Source organism: Mirounga leonina, unplaced genomic scaffold, assembly GCF_011800145.1.
Source record: "Mirounga leonina isolate KUSES-001 unplaced genomic scaffold, KU_Mleo_1.0 Mir_53, whole genome shotgun sequence".
Classification (NCBI taxonomy): domain Eukaryota; kingdom Metazoa; phylum Chordata; class Mammalia; order Carnivora; family Phocidae; genus Mirounga; species Mirounga leonina.
Genome location: NW_023270807.1, coordinates 78,444,930 through 78,465,752, shown reverse-complemented (window position 1 = coordinate 78,465,752; position 20,823 = coordinate 78,444,930). Strand labels below are relative to the sequence as shown.

The 20,823-nt window shown below is 41.4% G+C and overlaps 1 protein-coding gene across 7 annotated transcripts in view; it reads right to left on the bottom strand.

Annotated features, from left to right (window-relative positions):
• The window catches only part of TPD52L1 (TPD52 like 1), a 96,867-nt gene that overhangs the window by 64,623 nt on the left and 11,421 nt on the right, over positions 1-20,823 (bottom strand). Inside the window, exon 1 of one of the 7 annotated variants that reach the window (XM_034990505.1) lies at positions 1,815-1,893. The exons of the other annotated variants lie outside the window; for them this stretch is intronic. The gene's annotated coding sequence lies outside the window, so the exon portion shown is untranslated. Of the gene's footprint in view, positions 1-1,814; positions 1,894-20,823 lie in introns of those variants that run through there. 7 annotated transcript variants of the gene reach the window in all.

Below are 20,823 nucleotides of genomic sequence, written 5' to 3'. Positions count from 1 at the left end.
CTCCTCCCCTTAGTAGATTATATTTTGAGCTAGCACTATGTACGTGTTGGGATCCTGCTGAGGTGCTCCCGGGTAAGGGAAAGCACAATTTTCTTTTTTTCTCAAAATTCTGATTGCTATGGATTAACCCAAGAGAACTTCATGCTGCTAGGATCAGCTGGGTTCTGAAACCCCTGGCATGTAGGGCAGATGTCAATTTGATGAGGTGACAGTCACATACCTAGAGCTAGACACCATGTCTGGTGTCCTGAGAGCCAGCCAAGTTCGTCAGGAAAACAAAAATTTCCACTTCGAGTCAAAGCCATCCTCAAACCCCCCCCCCCCCATACACACTATTTTCCTACAACAAAAGCCCTGAGGGAACATAACCAAAGGAACAGTTTTCTCCTCCAACAGCATGTTCCAGAAGTCATCAGGAAAGCTGGGGGCTACATAATAGCCTTCATTCACAATTTGCTCTAAATCTTTCACAATTCTACTTCAATTCTGCCTTACAGTAGCAAGTTCTATCTGTTATTATACCAAGTGAATATTGGTTCTTTTCTTCCTTGAACATACCTTGTTAAAAAAACACTAATATTCATCATGAGGGGCTCTGCTGTCATCTAATGAACAGAAGGGAGAAAAATCAGGTACTTGATATTTCAAGACTATGAAGGACTGAGATGCCCCACAGTTGTTCATTTCTTCCTTTGTTCAGAACTTTCTCTTTCCTCGGATGACAAGGAGAGAGACATGCTCAGAGCACGTCTGGTCTTACAGCTACAGTATCTGTGCCCCGTTTCTCTATTTTGACAAACGCCATGTGACAACAGCCAGCCAAATGGAAAACCCTGCTGTTCTCAGGCCCCTTCAATGTTGCACCAGTGATACTTGATGGCGGCTCGGTTCCTCCATACTGTTTCAGTTAGAAGAAATAATACCATTTACCCAGTGTTGAACACATCATTATCCCTTCACCATTTTCTTTTGAAATGAAAGAAAAAGAATTAAATCCATATTTTGATGGAACCTGGAAACAGACATCTGTTTTCTCTCTTCTTCATTTAGAAAGGCCGTGTGGAAAAGCTGCCCCCTGTGCCCTCAGAAACACACAAACCAAGTGGACAAGGGGCGAGATGCAAGTGTCAAAGAACAATTTGTTCTTCTGCGAAATCGCCCACTAGGAATATTACCGTGAATAAAGAAAGGGAGAAAGGGCGCCTGGTTAAGCGACTGCCTTTGACTCAGGTCATGGTCCCGGAGTCCTGGGATCGAGTCCCACATCGGGCTCCCGGCTCAGCGGGGAGTCTGCTTCTCCCTCTGACCCTCTCCCCTCTCATGCTGTTTCTCTCTCTCTCTCTCTCTCAGATAGATAGATAGATAAATAAATAAATAAATAAATAAATAAATAAATAAATAAATAAAAGGGAGAAAATATAACTTGAACAAAATAACCAAACCCACACACATGTATACATAAACACACATCAAGAACAAAACAAAACGTGAAGGTAGTGAGGACTATTCAATTTTTAAGAAAACGTTAATTACAGTTTGGAAGACAACTGAGTTTAAAATCATATCAAGATTCCATAAAACATCATAGAATGTATTAAAATCCCAAATCAATAAGTAGAATGGAGACAGCAGTAATGGATGGTTCCATATCATTCCCTTGGTACAGCAAAAGAGAATATGTTGAGTACATCATAAAAACCCTAAAGCATGCTGATGTAATGTTGATGGCTCTCAGTCTCATCGATTTCCCATCATTAGTTTGTGGCAGTGACCCCCACACGTACTGTTCTCAGAGAGAATGACCTAGGACTTACTCTGAAGCTGGAGCACCAGGGGGAATCGTCTGCCACCCCAGAAACTGCTCCCAAGTTTGGTGTCTTATTTTGACATCCCTACAGACCAAGAAAAGCATATTAATTCTTGCCATTTGTCAAGTCACAGCTGGTAGAAAGAGTTCAAATTATGACCCCTACAGTTCACAGAAACGGTTTCGAGTCTGGCACTTTCCGTTACTTGGACGTTAGTTAACTGTCTTCAGCTATATAAAAAAGTGACCCATGTCTTAGGAGCAGAAAGCTCTAGCTATCCTTCCTTTCTGTCCTAACCCCCAATACTTGAGAGCTGGTAGAGAGTTCCAGTGAGGGAAGGAAGATGGAAGGGAAATTAGGAGGACCTACAATGAGACTTTCTATATCTCAGCATACTCCTTCTGTTATGTATTTTGTCAACTGTAAATAATTGTGGCTATTGCTTTTACTTTACATTCTTCTTTCTGTGAGGTATATTAAATAAAAACAAAAAATGGCTCCATTTATCTCAAATACTCATGTAGTAAGGAAATAAAATCAAGTTCCTGCGGTATCAGATGTGGAATTACTTCAGAGTGAAAAGGAAATACCAGTGCCATTGGTGAAAGCAGTCTTATGGAAAAGCACCAAGAAGAGGGAGGTTGCCAATCCTCGTCTCTGCTCTTTCCCGGTGTGATGAGGTATCTTTTGGCAGCACCCACAAAATCAAAGGCATCAATGGTAACCAGTAGAGAAAAAAGTAAGTTAGAAAAATCAAGTTAACAGCAGGATATTAACAGCTTTCTTTCTTAATGAACAGCTAATAATGTTTTCTATACACCTCTTAAGTTAGGTAAGCGTTAAAGGATGCCATAGGCAGAGTCCATTTTCTGCCTTCTTTTTGAAATGCTTTGCTCCCAACCCAGGTAGATATAACACACACCATGCTTCTTTGCAGTCACAGTATGAGTCAGGTTTTACTTTAATACTTTCACATTAAAATGCCTGCACATAAACCACCTCTGGTGCTCATGGTCACCTAAATCCTGTATTTGGAACGGAGCACACGCCTGATCTCTACTAGTCCAAAGAACAATTAACTTAGCAGTTTGCCCAACTAGGGTAATTACTTTAAGGAATACAATTATTTGTTGTTTAGTTTGGTATGGAAATTCTTCTTTTTCTAACTTGAACATAGAATTTTAAAGTCTAAGTGGCAAAGATAATCCAAGAATGCTTAGGGCAGAGGTGAAATCAACAGAGATGACTTCTAATTATAATAAGATGACCGGCCTTCTCATGACAATTCCAACTGTTGAGTGCAAATCAGTTACCTAAGGCATCTGTCACTGCAGTAAAAAAGTCTATGTCCTCCTTTTAAGCTAATTCTCTGAAAGTATCACAATGCTTTGCCTAAGACTTAAAACTACCTTAGGAAATCTATCAGAATGTCTTCTGCATAAGCTAGCCTTACTGGCATATACAAAATGAAGCAGAGCTTTCTCTAGGCATGGACTGAGTTAACTGCCTTACCAGCCCAGTGGAAATATTCTGACCATGCAAGGCCATGCATGCAGTTTTGGTAAGAATCCCTTGATGAGGCATTTTTTTCAAACTGCAAGTCACTACACCATTTAGTGAGTCACTAAGTCAACTAATGGGCTGTGACCACCATTTTTTTTTAAAGAAACAGAACAGACTAGAATAGAGTGAAAATTATTAGGCATGCATATAAGGGCAAGTAATGTTTCAGAAATTTTGTTTCAGTTAGTTATTTTATACACACACACATACATATACATGCACACACACTATATACACACACATACCCCAACATAACAGAAGGTAATGTAAAATGTATTTGTTATTCTGTATCAAGATTTGAAAAGTTTGAAAAACATTACTAAGAAGGATATTTAATTCTACTGTTTAATACAATAGCCACATTTTCCCACCCTACTGATATAATTCCCTCTATCAAGGTAAGGGTGAGAATAAAAAATAATAAAGTGAGGCCACTTTTAGCTGTACTCAGAACACAGCTGTGAAAGGAAAAATCAGCACAGACCACGGAGAAGACAGATCCACTGAAGCATAAAAATGTGCCTTTCCGCTTGGATAACAAGTTGATGACACACATATCTTAACAGAGAGAGGCGCAGTAAAGTTTCCACTGGAGTCACTGGTTTTCTCAGCTACCCTAACTTGTTTCAGAACCTAACCAGCTAGGATGGCTTTGGCAGAATGTACAATATGGTTGGGTAACTGTGAGATAGCTTATTTGATAGGTGATGCCATAAAACCTGGCCACCTTCTCAACAGAAACTTCCCAGACAAGATCTCTACTAATTATTCTTAAATAGGAAATCTTAACTCTCTCCAATCCCCAGCTAAAACCCTTTGTTCCTCAACACCACAAAAAGCCTTGGTATATGATGAGGAGGTATAAAAATAAAAGTTCACCTAGCAGTTTCTGGATTTCAGATAACATCAGACTTTGTTTATTCTTTGGCAATGTGTGTATGTATGTATGTATGTGTGCCCATGCACATTTATATAATTACACATACACATGCAATGCACTTTGTAGCCAATGGTCTGACAAAAATGGCATTGTGTTTATATACTCCTCTGCCTCTTGCTATTCTTTTTTTTTTTTTTAAGATTTATTTATTTGAGAGAGAGAGTGATCTCAAGAGAGAGAGAAAGAAAACACAAGCGGGGAGGGGTAAAGGGAGAGGGAGAAGCAGACTCCCGGCTGAGAGGGGAGCCTGAAGCAGGGCTCGATCCCAGGACCCGGAGATCATGTGGGCATGTTTTATGACTTTATAAATTGTGCCTCTTTTTAATTTTTCTTGTGCTTTCTTTTCAATATAATTATTGTTCTTCATACTTTTGTTTGTTCTTTGCCCTGTGTATTTTGCCTCGTGTATTTATCCCTTTTTCCCCTGAACCCTTAAAAAATATTGCTTGAGTATATTTCTTGTGGCAACTTTCATCCACACTTGTATTTTTAACCCAACAGTCCCTCTCTTCACGTAGGCGTATTTAGACCTTTTACTTAAAAAAAAAAAAAAAAAGATTTTATTTATTTATTCAAGACAGAGAGCAAGCACAGAGGGAGAGTGTGAGGGAGAAGCAGGTTCCCTGCCGAGCAGGGAGCCCAACACGGGACTCGATCCCAGGACCCTGGGATCATGACCTGAGCCGAAGGCAGATGCTTAACTGACTGAGCCACCCAGGCGCCCCTAGACCTTTTACTTTTTAATGTAACAATGGTGTGTTTGATTTTTTCTTATTTTATATTTGCAATTTAGTTTACTTTTTTTGTTTGTTTACTATTTTGCTGGCTTGGTAGCATTCTGTCCATTCCTTTTTTTTTTCTTGTTAATGTAAAAGTTCTACTACTCTTTTCAATTCTGCAAGTTGTTGCTTCCTCTTCACAGATACCTGTATTAAAATCATCTGAAAACAAACAAAATGCCTAATACTAGGAATCAGATAAAATCAAATGTTTGCTATCTTACACAAACAAAATGCCAACTATTTCTTCCTTCCGGACATATTATTCCTACATTGTTTCCCCCTCGCTCCTGCAAGACGAGAGCTTTGATTCCCTCTGCATGTGGATATACCTGCCTCTACGGTAAAATCCCAGAAGCTGATGATCTCAGAGCCAGAGGGTCACATGTAACTTGGGTTTGGTCAGTCAGAAACTTCCTCAGCAGATTTGTGAGAACAACAAGGAAGAGGCCGCTTTCCAGCCCCTTCTGCTATTCCTGAAGCCAAACAGTCTGGGAGTCACTGGCTTTCTGTGGCTGAGGTCCCAGTGGTCCCCTCTAACTTCACGGAGTGACCCATCCATTTTACTGGTACAGACGGGAACGGGTGTAGCACGGTTCTGAGGCCAACGGCAGGAGAAGCAGCTTCGAGACAAGGCACACCCCGACGGCCGTGGCTTCTTCATCCCAGTGGCTTCTCAGGGGTAGCTGTGGCAGCAGCAGCTCTGGCCCCAGTTCTGGGGAGCAGCTGTAGGAGCTGTTCCTGAAAGTCTAGAGTTTACTACTTCAGCTGAACAAAGATTCTGTGGCCATTTAACATGGCTCCGTAGCAAATTCCTTCCTGCTGAAAATAAATGGATGGCGGCGGGGAGGGGGGGCGGTGGCTCAGTCAGTCGGGCAACTGCCTTCGGCTCAGGTCGTGAGCCCGGGGTCCTGGGATCAAGCCCCGCATCGGGCTCCCTGTTCAGCACGGAGCCTGCTTCTCCCTCTGCCGCTCCCCCTGCTTGTGTTCTCTCTGTCAAATGAATGAATAAAAATCTTTAAAATAAATAAATAGGTTCTGTCTTCTGCAACTGGACCTTGAGTGGTACTTCCTGGATCTTTCTCCCCATACGACTTCCAATTTTTTGCTGAGATCATAATAATTTAGTACTTTTGGTTTTATTTATTTATTTATTTATTTTTAAAGGTTTTATTTATTTATTTGACAGAGAGAGGCACAGTGAGAGCAGGATCACAAGCAGGGGGAGAGGGGGAAGGGAGAAACAGGCTTCCTGCGGAGCAGGGAGCCCGATGCGGGGCTCGATCCCAGGACCCTGAGATCATGACCTGAGCCGAAGGCAGACGCTTAACCACTGAGCCACCCAGGCGCCCCATAGTACTTTTGGTTTTAGACAAAGTTTCCTTTTCAATGTCTCTTCTATGTCAAGAATCCTTACTTAGCACTTACATTAAACATCACTATCATTATTTGTTTACATTGAACCAACATTTGAGTATCAACCAAGTTGCCAGGGGATGGGCTTTGCAGGAAAAAAAAGACTACTAAGACTTGATCCCTGTCTTACTGTTCTATAGTCACCTTCACCGATTTTATAATTTATAGTATTTTATAAATATTTTCCGATTTTCTCCTCATAAAATTCAGTGATATTTTCCTCATGGTTTTTATTAAAAGTACTTCCCTGCAGGTCTTCCAAGTGGAGTCATACAGAGAAATCTCAACAACATCGAGATGTGCTTCTCTGTTCAAGGCCCTTTACGAGCACCCTTCACCTACGCTGCTTTCACATATTTATATCCCGTCATTTCATACTACAAAAACCTGGCTCCAATCTCACCCCTCCAAGAGGTTCTCCTGCACAGTGACCCAGGCTGCCCAGCCTGAACCTTCTGGATGCTCCAGCGTTCTACACATACCTTTAATGCTACCTTCCAAGTATTCTGTTCACTCCTATTTTTCATTGCTATTTATTGTATAAGGACTGGTTTCTACTGGAAATTCCTCAGAAAAGGGGAATCGGACTTTTTGGCTGTCCTCATAGTTTTTAACACAGTGACTGGCATGAAGTACTCAAAAATAACATACCTCGCATGCTTAATCCCCACAACATATATGTGTGTGTATTCACGTGTGGCATATAAACAGAGGTGCACCCACGGTGATTTCTGAGTCCTTGGCGCACAAGATGCTTAAGCTTTCTTGTCCTCCATCTACTCATCTGTGAGGCAGAGACACAGTCACGTACTGTGGAGCTATGTTCTGGAGAAGATTAAATGGGATCCTGTATGGCAATGCTTCCTTAGCCACTGCCCAGGGCGCCAAGGTGAGGAAACTGTGGGGCTGATGATGTCTGACAGCCAAGCCAGCGCTCCTCACATCCTCACTCCCTCAGCTGTTCTCAGCCAAATTTATTTCACGGTCTTTCCGATGTACTCCAAAAGCAAAGGCAACTTTAAGAAGCAGCCATACCAACACCTGGAATGTCATCACATACCCAGATGGCAGGTTCCCTCCCTTTCTACCTTCAACCAACTCGCAAAACCACCCCCTCAACAATCTTCTATTACAGAGGGAGCCACTTCTTTTCACTTCACCCTCTAGAAATGCAACTCCTACAACACTTCACTCACGACTTCCAAAAAAGGCAGCTCGTACTTACACGTGGCCAAAAGTGGCTGAGCACTGTGCGTTTGCTCGGGGCTTACATACTTCCCCCATGCCTTTATGTGCTTTTGATGTTTGCACATCTGCCCTAGAGAAGTCACAGTTGCTGTTTAAATTGGTTTGTACAACGCCCAGCCAAGTAACACACAAATACTGGCTAAAGAAAGGTGCCTGGAGGTGAATCAGCATCTATGCCTACCTACCTTCCTAGGGATGCTGGTCATTATGCTTAACTGGTTTCTAGAATGTACAGCTGCCGAGGAACACAGCTGTACCTCCTTAAACCCAGTACTGTCCAATGTGGGAAACAAAGGCCAAAAAAAAAAAGTTAAATCTCCTTACTACTTATAGCTCACGGACAAGTCCTTGAAACAGAGTGACATTCCTCTAGGAGCTCAGCTGCCTCAATGATAATACTTTGCTAAGGGCAAGAGGCAATCTTAGCTTAACATTACCCCTACGCCCCCAAATCCTGTAAGTCTACTTTAGCATATAAAAATTCCTTTGGAAAACTTCCTTTATTTCTACCCCCACCCCAAGATGTATGTTGGCAATCATCCCCCAAGCATCTGAGCCACCAATATATATCTGAAGGGTCTCATGACTAAGCTTTTATTAGACAGTAATAAATGACCTTTTCCTAACAATAGCTAGGCCCCTCAGGGTCCTGGAAATCTTGCTTCCAAAATTCCTTAGAGACTTAACGCTATTCCTAAGCCCCTCCCAACTTGAAAGGATATAATCAGTCACTCCTCACAACCCCAGTGCGGCTCCTTCTGCCCACGGGTCCTGTCCCCGTGCTTTAATAAAACCATCTTTCTGTACCAAAGATGCTTCAAGAATTCCTTCTTGGCTGTTAGCTCTGAAACTCAACATCTTCCCTACATCAGTGTCCTAGAGGCAGCCTTGTCCATAAGAACTGCCCTGAAGGGGTGATCTAGACAAGGGTCACCAGGAGAGGGGCAGTCCAAAGGCAACTTTCCAAATGAAGCCCAAGTGCCCCCCAGAATCTTCCTAATGTCCCAGAGATTCCTGAGACCCTGGAATCAGTAGACTATCCAATACTGATTCCCTGTAGGTCTCCTGGAAAATCCTGGCCTTTGTCAACTTGGGAGAAGAGTCTGTCCTAGTTCATCATATCCCCAGAATCTATACATTGCATAGCACATAGAAGATGTTCACCAAATGTTTGTCAGTAAATAAATATCATAAAATAGCATATGCTTCTCACTAGGTCTGCCCTTGGTGCTAGTATAAAATACCCAAATTCTATAGTGATTCATAGTCTAATATTTAAATCCCATGATGCTGATTAAGTCTTGGTTTGGTTTCTTCTCCCTCTTTTTTCTGCAGAAACTAGACAGCATGTACATAATAAGGTAAAATAGCTTATTGGCCTCAACACGATCACTGAATTCCCCAGCTGTCTTAGTTCTTCTGTTGTACCCTGACTGAAATGTTTCTTGAGTCTCTTAGACAGGTGTGTTATTTAGTTCTCCTAAGTTTTCCTGAAGAGGTACTTGTATTCTGACCTCTTCGTTCTCCTGAATTTTGGTCTTGGTATCATTATGTCTGCTAATCACTTAGATCATGTATTATCAAGTTTGCTAATTAATTACTACAAATTAATTACTACAGGGTATAAATTAAAAAATTATGACATCATATTCATTACTTGGTTCACTGCCATCAGATTCTTCACCTTTCTGGGTTTTCTTTTTAAATATATATATTTTGGGGGCACCTGGGTGACTCAGTTGGTTAAGCATCTGCCTTCAGATCCCAGGGTCCTGGGATCAAGTCCTACATTGGGCTCCCTAATCAGCAGGGAGTCTGCTTCTCCCTCTCCCTCTGCCCCCCATCCTGCTCACGCTCTCTCTTGCTCTCAAATAAATAAAATCTTTAAAAAAATTTTTTAAAAATAAATATATATATATATTTTTTATTTTTAAGTAATCTCTATACCCAAAGTGGGGCTTGAACTTATAACCCCAAGATCAAGAGCCTCCTCACACTCCATGGACTGAGCTAGCCAGGCACCCCTTACCTTTCTAAATCTAAAAGAGAAAAGCCAACTGTAGACTTGAACATAACTTCTAAGATTACTCTAAGCCATCATTTTCCCCTTTTCTGGTTCTAGCCTTGTAATTTGCACAAGAGTAACACCAGCCTCCTTCACACTACCAGAAAGTACCATGAATACTCACAATTAGATGTACCAGAAAGCATTCAGCTAATATAAAGCGCTATGCTAATAGCAAGTCATTTGGCTGTGATTCTGTGGGCCCCCAGAACAGGAGCTGGTAGGATTCTGTTTCTTTATTTAAAAGAACTCTGAGCAAGTAAATACAAAACATTCTTTTTTTTTTTTAAAGATTTTATTTATTTATTTGAGAGAGAGAGAATGAGAGACAGAGAGCATGAGAGGGAGGAGAGTCAGAGGGAGAAGCAGACTCCCTGCCGAGCAGAGAGCCCGATGCGGGACTCGATCCCGGGACTCTAGGATCATGACCTGAGCCGAAGGCAGTCGCTTAACCAACTGAGCCACCCAGGCGCCCCAAATACAAAACATTCTTGATACTGAATATATCATTAGAAGGACCAGGAAACAGTGTCTTATATAGATGCTAAACAGTCTCATTTTGTGTTTTAAATTGTAAGTGGAATTATCCAGAATGTGGTAATTAACACTCTCCTTTATGTTCTCTGATCAAGAAACATCTGACTGGGTATACCCATACATTATATAAATAAATATATATATATATATATAGTTTAGTTACTGAAAAATTATGTACCACATTTAATTTGCAAATTCTAATGTGTCAGTAATTTCAGGACCTTCAAAGTTAAAGTAAAATTTTACTCAATTAAAAAAAGTTATAAACATGCTTGGCACTAACTGTATCCAATTAACCACAGCAGGTGGTAGGTAATTGTGGAAAAACACTTATTGCAGATTGCAAATAAATCTGTCTTTTGAAAATGTAATAGTACAAGACTGCCTTTCTTTTCCCCTTCCTTCCCTCCTTTCTCCCTTTTCTCCCTAAAGGAGTCAAATTGGCTTACAACATTATATATGATGAACTAACAATTACATACAAATAAAATAGGGGAGTTGTACAGTGGTTATTTTAAAACACAGAGGTTAAATTGAGCTGTTTGATGATGCTCAAAGACTGAGTATAACAGTCACCTACATGACAGAGCACAAACTGAGGAAGAGCAATACCCAGAGCTGTGGGTTCAAGGTGAGGAAAAAGGTGGGGTCAGGTTGGTATCTGAGTTTTGTCCAGTGGTGGGTTCAAGTGCACTCACACTCCAGGTAGAAGGTGACTTTGCTTATTGAAATGGCTTTCAAACATCCTCCCTTAACCAGACGGTCCATAAGATGCTGCTCCCCAGAGCAACACAACCCTGTTAAAACCATTTCCAAGTATTAGAGTGTTTAGATAACAGTATCATGCTTGAGAGCAGAAAAGACTCACTTTAAGTAAGAGCTGCCTTTCAGCATTTCTGTCCATAAAAAGATCACGGGTATTCAGAGTTGGTAAATTGAAGGAATAGGAAAAAAAAAAAAGAACTTAGTATCCTAGAGTGAAAAGAAGAAATGGAAGATCATTCTGCTGTCTTGAAGCTTTATCCTATGAAAAAGAACTTGTGCCTTAAATATATACCAGGGACAATGAAATTATCAGCACTGTAAAAACAAAACAGTAATATAATTCTCATTGTAAATAATGAAACAGAAAGAGAAAAAAGAAATACAAAGAGAAAGGACAGGAATAGAAATCGAAATGGGAAAAGGACGATCTGCTTGTAAAATACTTTGAATGATTTTTCAAGTTAAGTATTCAACTACTAATATGAAGGAAAACTAGCATTCCTATAGTGTTAGTTGACCAAGCGCTTTGAGGCCTGCTTGGGGAGCGGGGGGTGCTGGGGGGGGGGTGTTACTATAATTTCGATTCACACTGAGGGAGTCCAGTCTTTGAGCAGCTGTCTGCAACCGGGAGGCAGAAGGGGACAACCCCAGGTCTCTGGGCTGTGCTGTCCTGCCTTAAACAGCACGCAGTGAGGGCGGGCTTGGGTAGCTCTACAGTGCACCGTGATAAAGGAGAACGAAAGACAGCTGACACAGTGTTTTGCTCTGGAATTTCACTGTCTCCTGGAGAGCTCAAATTGATCAGGAAAGTGACTGAGGAAGTTGCGTCCAACCTACAGGACAAAACCACGAGGGGTGCCTGGAATTCAGTCAGACATGTCTGTGACGATGGAGTGGCCTGAAGAGTATGAAGGAATTCAGGGTTACATCAACGGTCTCTACAGTGGGGTGGAAAGTCATCTTTCTGTTTTGTAAGAACCAAAAAAAAAAAAAAAAAAAAAATGCAAAATCCAATCAAGTGATGTGGGGGCTGCAGGTTTCCCTTGAGAAGACATGGAGTTATGGACACGGCAATTATATTTCAGCGATTATTCACCAGGGTCGCCAGTGGGAGTCCAGGCAATGTCGCAACACCAATCGCTGGCCTTTGTACAAACAACCTCAAGAGTAGTCAGAAAGCCACCCCTCTCTGCTGGAAAGGAAGCTCAGTTAACCCTGGTGTCTTTGCACAGAGTATCAATCCCAGAGAATAATCTCCAACCACCACTCCACTCAACCCTCATTTCACAGCCCCCCTTTCCCAATTTATTGTTTTCCTTAGCATTTACCAACTTCCAGTATATCTTTCATTAATTTGTGTTGTCTATTCTCTGCCTCTTCCCAGGAATGTGAACTTCCTGACAGCAGAAATTTTCATTTTGTTTGCTCATGTTTTCCTGGAGCCTAGAACAATGCCTAGGTACACAGATAGTTTAAGTGATTATTGAATGAAGCAATGAATGGATTTTAAAAAAATGAATAAAACCAAAACTAAGAACTAGTGTTTTTGTAAAAGGCATCTGAATATTTGGTATTTTATATCGTATTTGAAAGAATTTGGTCTATTGAGAGACTATCTGGCTTATAATTACAATTTTAAATGTTTGATTAGGTAACTGATTTAATGTGACTTTTAAGTGGAAATTCGGCTAAGTTCGTAAGTAATATTGGAATATTTAAGAGAATTCTAGATTTACTGTATTTATATATTTGATTTTTAGATTTATAAGGTTTAAGTATTCAGGAAGGCTAGTCAATTAGAAAACTGAAGTACTTAAATATGAAATTGAGTGTATCAACTAAATCTGTGTACCAGTACCAGTTACAAAGTTCCTTTAAAAGTCTTTATTAACATTTCCTAATTTTACCAATAGAATAAGATTTGCAAGCTGTACTTAGAAGTATGTTTTCTGAATCTGACTTTAATGAATAAAATGTTAACTTTTAAATTTTAAACTTTTAATTTTAAATTTAAATTTTTAATTTTTAAATTAAAAATAAACTTTCAAAAGAGTCTTTTCAACAGGACAGAGAGACAAATCACCACAGTGTGCTGCAGAAGGTGAAAGGCTGCATATGTGTACAGAGAGAATCACAGAAAACCCAAGTCCTTGTTCTGGCGCCCTCACTTATAAGAAACTAGCCTAGGTCAATCCCCTCATCTCTTGGAGTGCTTTCATCCACAACATGAGATTGCATGAAAGTCCCTGGAATTCTAAATTATGACACTGTTCCTTGAGGACATAAGACAGATTCAAAATGCTGCAGGGGTTGAGAAGAGGGGGGATTGATGCGTGAGGAGAATCAGGAGTTCACCAGTGGAGAAGGATATGGCAAGTCAAAATGAGGGGAAACAGCATTCGAGGCACATGAAACCACACGAGCAAACGCTCTTGCATGGGAAAATGGAAAGCGGGGAGTCAGTGGAAAATGTCCAGTGGTGAGCCAGCCAACAAGTCTGGTCAAGAGAGCACTCCACCACCCCACCAATGTGTTGAAGAATCTGTCTCACAGCTCAAAAGGCTAACGTATTAGTAGCAGCCTTTACCACATCTGCCAGGATGTAAGAAACAGTTTACTAACACATTGATAGTATTTACATAGGACCTAAACAAACAATTAGTTATCAAAATTATTTTATCCATTTTATTAAGATTAGATTTTACAAGAAGGATGTTTTTAAATTACTCAGTAATTTCTTGGCACCTTATTTAAAAATGAGCTACAATACTTCATTAGCCTAAGATGAATGATGACTCAAATATTCATCTTACAGAATCCATCTTCAGTTCTATGAAACCGAAAGAATACCCACATAACCTGGTATTTCTGTAAAAATTCTCGACAAAGCTAAAAATACTCTCCACTGAAAGGTCAGTAAAATTTGGAGATGAATGGATTCATATTCATCAATATTTCAAACCCTAGCAGGCTATCAGCAAGGTCTTGGGGGAAGTGGCATATTCAGGGAAGGAAATAAGCGTTTTTCAAGTTTCATTCAGTAACTACTTGCAGCCTGCATAATGTTTTTAAGCAACACAAGAATAAAGACATATTTTCTCCTAACTCTTTATAAATTAGCTAAGCAAAACAGGCCACATGTACATTATAAAAGAAAATGTCACCAAATTATTGTAGCTTCTATCTCTATAAAGGAGACTTTCATCTGTCCAGTTAAAATAATTTGAACAGGTGTTGCTGACCCAAGATTTTCAAATGCATTGAAAATCAGCTGCTCAGGCAAACCACTCCCAATGGGATTGGGTTGAAGCTCTGCTCCTCATCCCTCTTCCACCTTGTTGGAACCCCCACACCAGGACAGCCAGGAAAACATGGGCACCCAAGCACACGGTCCATCTGCACATCTCACACTGAGAGTCTCAGTATTTGCTCCATATTTGTTCAGTGGAGGTTAGAGAAACAGAATACCCATTTCTTTGTATTATACATCAGGTATCCAGTGACCTCTTTTCTTTTGAGCTGTCCCACAACAAAACTATTCCCACAGAAAATCTGAATAAGCAATGCAGAATTTACTAACTGAATTTACTAATTTACTAAATTTACTAATTTACTAACAGAATTTACTAATATCACAGGGCAAACTAGGAGGGGATTTATAACTTTTCCTGGGCCGACATCATTAGAAGCATCTCTCTCTTTTTTTTTTTTTTTAAGATTTTATTTATTTATTTGACAGAGAGAGACACAGCGAGAGAAGGAACACAAGCAGGGGGAGTGGGAGAGGGAGAAGCAGACTCCCCGCTGAGCAGGGAGCCCAATGTGGGGCTTGATCCCAGGACCCTGGGATCATGACCTGAGCCGAAGGCAGACGCTTAACGACTGAGCCACTCAGGCACCCCTAGAAGCATCTCTTGTTCTAAGTTTCTCCCCCTCAGCCCTCAGGCATCTCCTTCTCTCACATTTTCTTTTTTTGTCCCTCCAGGACTCAGTTTCTGTGTGCCCTTTCCACCCCACGTCCCCTAGTTCCCCCTGACTCTCTCCAGATCCCCCTCAGTCCCCTTTTCTTAAGACGAGGAACTTAATTCTGTCCCAGCTTCTGTGTTTATGTTGACATAGCCCAACTCCTAAGTTTAATGATCATCTCCAGGATTTTAACATCAGGAATGACACTGAACGACAGTGGAGCCGTACTGAGAGCTCTTACAATCACCCCAGCGCTTCTTCAATTTGGGGAACTTTTATGAGAAGTTATAATACAATTTTTTAAAAAATATTAATTTCTTACAAAAGTTGAAATGTTCACACACACACACACACACACACCCCAATTACACTCTGCCAGGGTCATATATGACGTATCTACTCAACATCATTCATTCATCGTTTCCCCATAAGTATTTACATAGCGCTATCCATGAATGAGTCATTTTCTAGACACTGGTGATATGGCCATGAAGAACAGCTGAAGTCCCTGACCACAAGGAGCTTAATGCTCATTGGGAGAAAAAGAAAATAATTATGCATAAAATAAAATGCCACAGTGCTACAAAGAAAAATAAGGCAGAGTAAAGGAGATAGTAATGGATTACGTTTTTAAGTGTAATATGTGTGTATGTCTATATATATATATATATATATATATATATATATATATATATACACACATATATACTAGAAGTTTTCATTTGTGCCTTTTTTTAACATTTAAAGTGGCAAGAGGAGAAATCTACAGTTGTCATTAGAAGCTTTTCAGAATATGGAGAAATCTCAAACAGGCTGCTAAGCAACAGATACCAGGATTTTCAGCCCTGCCATCCAGAACACACACCTATTTTCATGGTTTTGCATTCCTTCAGCACAGCTGCGTGGAAATAATCAACCTCAAAGCTACAAGAGACCAGAAACAAGATCTGCTAACCAAACAGATTATCTCTGCGGCATGTTCCCCAAAGATTTATTAAATTATTATGAGAGAAGCCATGGGAACATAAAATAAAAAATTTAACCTGTTCATCCTCTGAATGTGTCCAAACAATAAATGTTGCTTTGTAGGTCTGCTATGCACATCATTAAGTAAATAAAGAAGGACTAAAAGAGCAACCATTTAAAATATTTACGCTCTTTCAGTGCGTTCTAGTAGGTACAATTTATGCTTCAGAAGACAACTTTGCACATGGGCCAGATGTCCAAAATTCTATCAACTTACCTATTTATTTCTATCTTCAACCTACTCATCTTTCCTTAGCTCCAGCAAGCTATTTTTAACTTTGTGGTAGGTGGTATACAAAATCCAAAGAATCTTCAGATAAAAGAATGCATTAAAGGTAGTAGCTCAGCACCTAACTGCTATAACAAAAATAGGGCAGTAGGCTCACAGAGGAAGGACTGTGGTTCATTCACCTGTTTCCCTACCCCCTGGCCGAGCACAGAGAGTGCGTGATGCCTATTCCAGGAGGAATTAATAAGTGAATCTCACCTTGTCATACCAGTACCCAAGTGCGGTCACAAGCACCTCACACGCATGGTCTCAGTTGTCACAAAGCCCGCAGGACAGCCGTCACTCTCCCACTTTGTAGATGAGCTAGTTAACTGAGATGTGAGTAAGGTGAAGATCACGTAGCTAAGAAGGGACCGAAATGGGACATGAATCAAAATCTTCGTGACTACCTCCATGCTTGCCACCACCAGGCTAGAGTCCCTTTATAGGACAGAACCTTTCTTTTCCTTTCATCTAGTTTATTCCTCTTGGCTTCCCCCCACAGGACCACAGTCTCTCCTCAGCCTGAGGAAATAGTGAGTATATAGTCATTGACTAAATGCGAAGGACCAGCCTCTGGAGTAAAATTTTAGGAACTGCATTTGAAAATAAAAATACCTAACCTGACTGCAAACTTTCCATATTAAAATGGGAGCAAACTTGCTTCAAGGAACAGCAGCTTAATACATGGCTACTTATTTCATCAACCCACAAGAAGAGTCTTCCCTCCAGTACCCTAAAATGGTCTTATTAAAGTAACATCATCAAGGGAGTACCATCCCATCACGTCTGTCATATTCTACTGGTTAGAAGCAAGTCACAGGTCCTGTCGGAAATCTACGGGAGGGATTATACAAAGGTGTGAGTACCAGAAGTCAGAAATATCTGAGGTCATCTGAGGGTCTGTCCACCATAAGCACCAGCAGGGGCTTTACACACATGCATGTGGATGACCTCGTCCAGTGAGTTAACAACAGAACTGGAAATGAGGCGTGTGCATCAGAATTATCTGGATGGTACGCTAAAACACAGATGTCCTGCCCCCAAGTTTCCAATTTAGTAGGTCTAGGGTGGGAGACTGCATTTCTTACAAGTTCCCAGGTAAAGCTGATGGTGCTGGTTAAGGGATCACACTTCAAGAACCTATAGTCTAGCCTGTCCAAGCCACTTCCACTGCCACCTCCCAAAGCAGCCAGCTCTCAGTCCTTTAGGATTAGGAATGTACATACTGGCAGCACAGTCTGCCCATGGAAGGCGCATGCAAGCCTGGTGACACACAGAGGGCTTTTGGGGCAGACAATTCTGGAGTCCCAGATACCTAGAGCATGGTCTAGAAGATGAGGAACACAATCTAGGTGGGCCTATAGACATTCTCAACAAGGCTCAGACAGACAAAGTTAAAAAGACACCCTCTAAAATTAATGGCTCAGGACAGGGGTCAAGAATCGTGAAGGGTCAAACTTTACCCTACCTGCAAGCTACCAAATTAGCCTGTCAGCTTCACAGATCTTGGCAGAAGACACAAGATGCCTGGATCACAGAAAAAAAGACAATTATAGCAATAGCAATAGCCATAGTAACATCATTGCATCAGTTCCTTGAGCCCTAATTCCAAAAGGGTGACATGATGAGGGTCAGATGCTACCTGTTTACACAGTGGGGTATGTTTCAGGAAAGTAACACTGAGATTAGGAAGCCCTGATTTCATAAGGTGGTTGCTAGCAAATCTACCTGACACCTGGTCCAGAGGGAGACTTGACCTTTATTATCCTGGACAGTAAATCAATCTGCCCCAAGGGAGACAGTCTCTCCTTTCCAAGGCCCCTGTTATGCAAAACATCCCTGAAAAGACAGTGCAAAGAAAAGTAGCTGTTAATGCCTTTGCTCAGAGGACCAGTTGTGCAGAAACTTGAGAAACCTATGGAGAATTGTCTCCTGACAACAGGGGTCCAGTTGCCAGGCCTCAGGGTAACCCTGACTGGCAAGAAGATGAGGACATAAGCCAGCAAGGTATCTGAGGAAGAGTTTTTGAGGCAGAGGGATCAGTAAATTAAAAGGCGCTGAAGACCAAGCAAAGGGAATTAACCAGCAGGGTGTTGGGACACAGGGTCAGGGAAATTACAGCGGAGGAAGGGGAATATAGATCACAAAGCATCTTTCCTCTCGGCCGGTGTAAGGACTCTGCGCTTTATTCTGAGTGAAATGAGGAGTTACTGCAGGGTTTTGAAGGGAGGCGTGGCATGGGACCAAATGTTTTGAGAGGATCGCTCTTGTTACCATGTTGGGAATGGACTGAAGATAGGCCAGGGCCAAAACAGGGAGACCAGCTAGAAAACTCCTGCAGAAACCAGGTGAGAGATGGTGGTGGCCTGGGCCAAGGCCCTATCAACAGAAGGGTGGGAAGTTGTTGGACTGGAGGTATATTTTGGAAGTAAGACTGGAAATGGGGTATGGTAGGGTAAACCCACCCAAGACAAAAACCTCTCAGGCTTTGGGCTTCTGCATTTGAAATGGAGTTGCCATTAACTGACAAGGGGATAACTTTGGGAGAACTAGCAATATTTGGGGAGGAAGGAGATCAGAAGTTCAATGTTAGTCATGTTAAGTCGAGATACTTATATCAGACATTCATGCAGACGTATCAAGTGGGTATTCTGAAGTTGAGGGGAATTTGAAATTCGGGAGCTGTTAGTGTCTGGATGGAATTTTAAAAGCACGAGTCCTGAGTAGCTCACAAGAGAAGGAGTGCAGATAGAAAGCAAAGGAACTTGAGACAGGGCTTGTGAAGAAAGAGGAGGAAAAAAGAGGCCGATGCCCTGGAAACCAAGAGAACAAAGCGCTTCAAGAAGCAGTGAGCATCTATGTAAGTGGTGCTGGTAGGTCAACCAAGATGAGGACTGAGAACTGATCACTGGATTTTTTTTTTTCAAGAGGGAGAGCTAATTGGGGCACCTGGTGGCTCGGTCTGTTGAGCGACTCTTGGTTTCAGCTCAGGTCGTGATCTCAGGGTTGTGGGATCGAGCCCTGCTTCTGGCTCCAGGATCTTTCCCCTCCATCTCCCTCCCTCTGGTTCTTCCCCTGCTCACACTGGCACACACATGTGTGCGTGCTTCGCTCTCTTTCTCTCTCAAAGAAATAAATAAATCTTAAAAAAAAAAAAAGATAAATCGTAAATAATTTTAAAAAAAGAGGGAGAGCAAATTATCTCTTTCCTCAAATCAACTGGAACCCAAATTCAAAGCTATTTGGGGACCATTATGCCTCCGCCAAATATAACAGGTCCCATTACATTAATCTAAAATATTTATCTTCCCTCAGCCTTGGAAAAGGGCTAAGTAGAACAGACAAAACTCTGAGAAGGACAGAGGCCAGCTCCAGAGTCGGGCACAGGGCATCACTGCAGAGTAGAGGGCACTGAGCCCCTCAGGAATCAAACAGAACACTGGCACCACGTTCTTTCTTTTCCAGAGCTCAGATCTCCACAGGAAGGTAGTTGTTGTACCTGGATATGTTGTAAATTCCTGGCTCTTTGCAAACAAGCATATTTAACTGTAAGTTCACAAAATGTGGGATGAAGCCAAATAGAAATGGGTTTTTACCCTTGTTAAAAAGATGACAGGCCCAAATGAAGTCGCTTTTGTTAGCCTCACCTCAGCAAATCAAGACTTAATACCTAACCTAACTGCAGTCTCAGCCTCTTCCAGCAATGTAACCTTTAACCAGTGAGGCTGGGGTCAGAGGTCAGCACTAGTGGGGAAATCCACCTGATGGACCTCTTCTGATCCCCACAGATGGGGAAGGTGACCTTGCTTGAAACAACCCACTCTTTGCTAGAAATTTCCTTTTTCTTTCACATCCCCTTCTGTCTATAAAAGCCTGCCATTCTATACCGCTCCTCAGAGTCCCTCTCTGCTTGCTAGCTGGGACACTGCCCAATTCATGTATTGTTGAAAACAGTCAATCCGATCTTCAAATTTACTCAGCTGAATTTTGTTTTTATAATAGCCTCCATTAGCAAAGGTCATCACAAGTTGCATCTGTATCTAATTGTAAGATATGGGATAATGACGTGGAGAACAAAGGCAAAAAGAAAAAAAATTAAATTTTCTTACAACTTACAGCCCATTGAGAAGTACTTGAGACAGGCACAGTGACCTTCCTCCCCAAACTCAAGTGCCTCGATATTAATACCTTGCTGGAGGCAAAAGACAACCTTAGCTTGACATTAGCCAGACGTCCAAGATCCTGGAAGTCGTCTTTAGCATATGAAAATCCTTTTGGAAACTTCCTTTATCTCCATTCCCTCCCTCCACAAGATATAAGTTAGCAATCACCTTCCAAGCATATGGTCCACTGACATACATCTGAAGGGTCTCACGAGCACAAGTTTACTAGACAGTAGTAAATGACCCCTCAAGGTTCTGGAAACCTTGCTTCCAAAT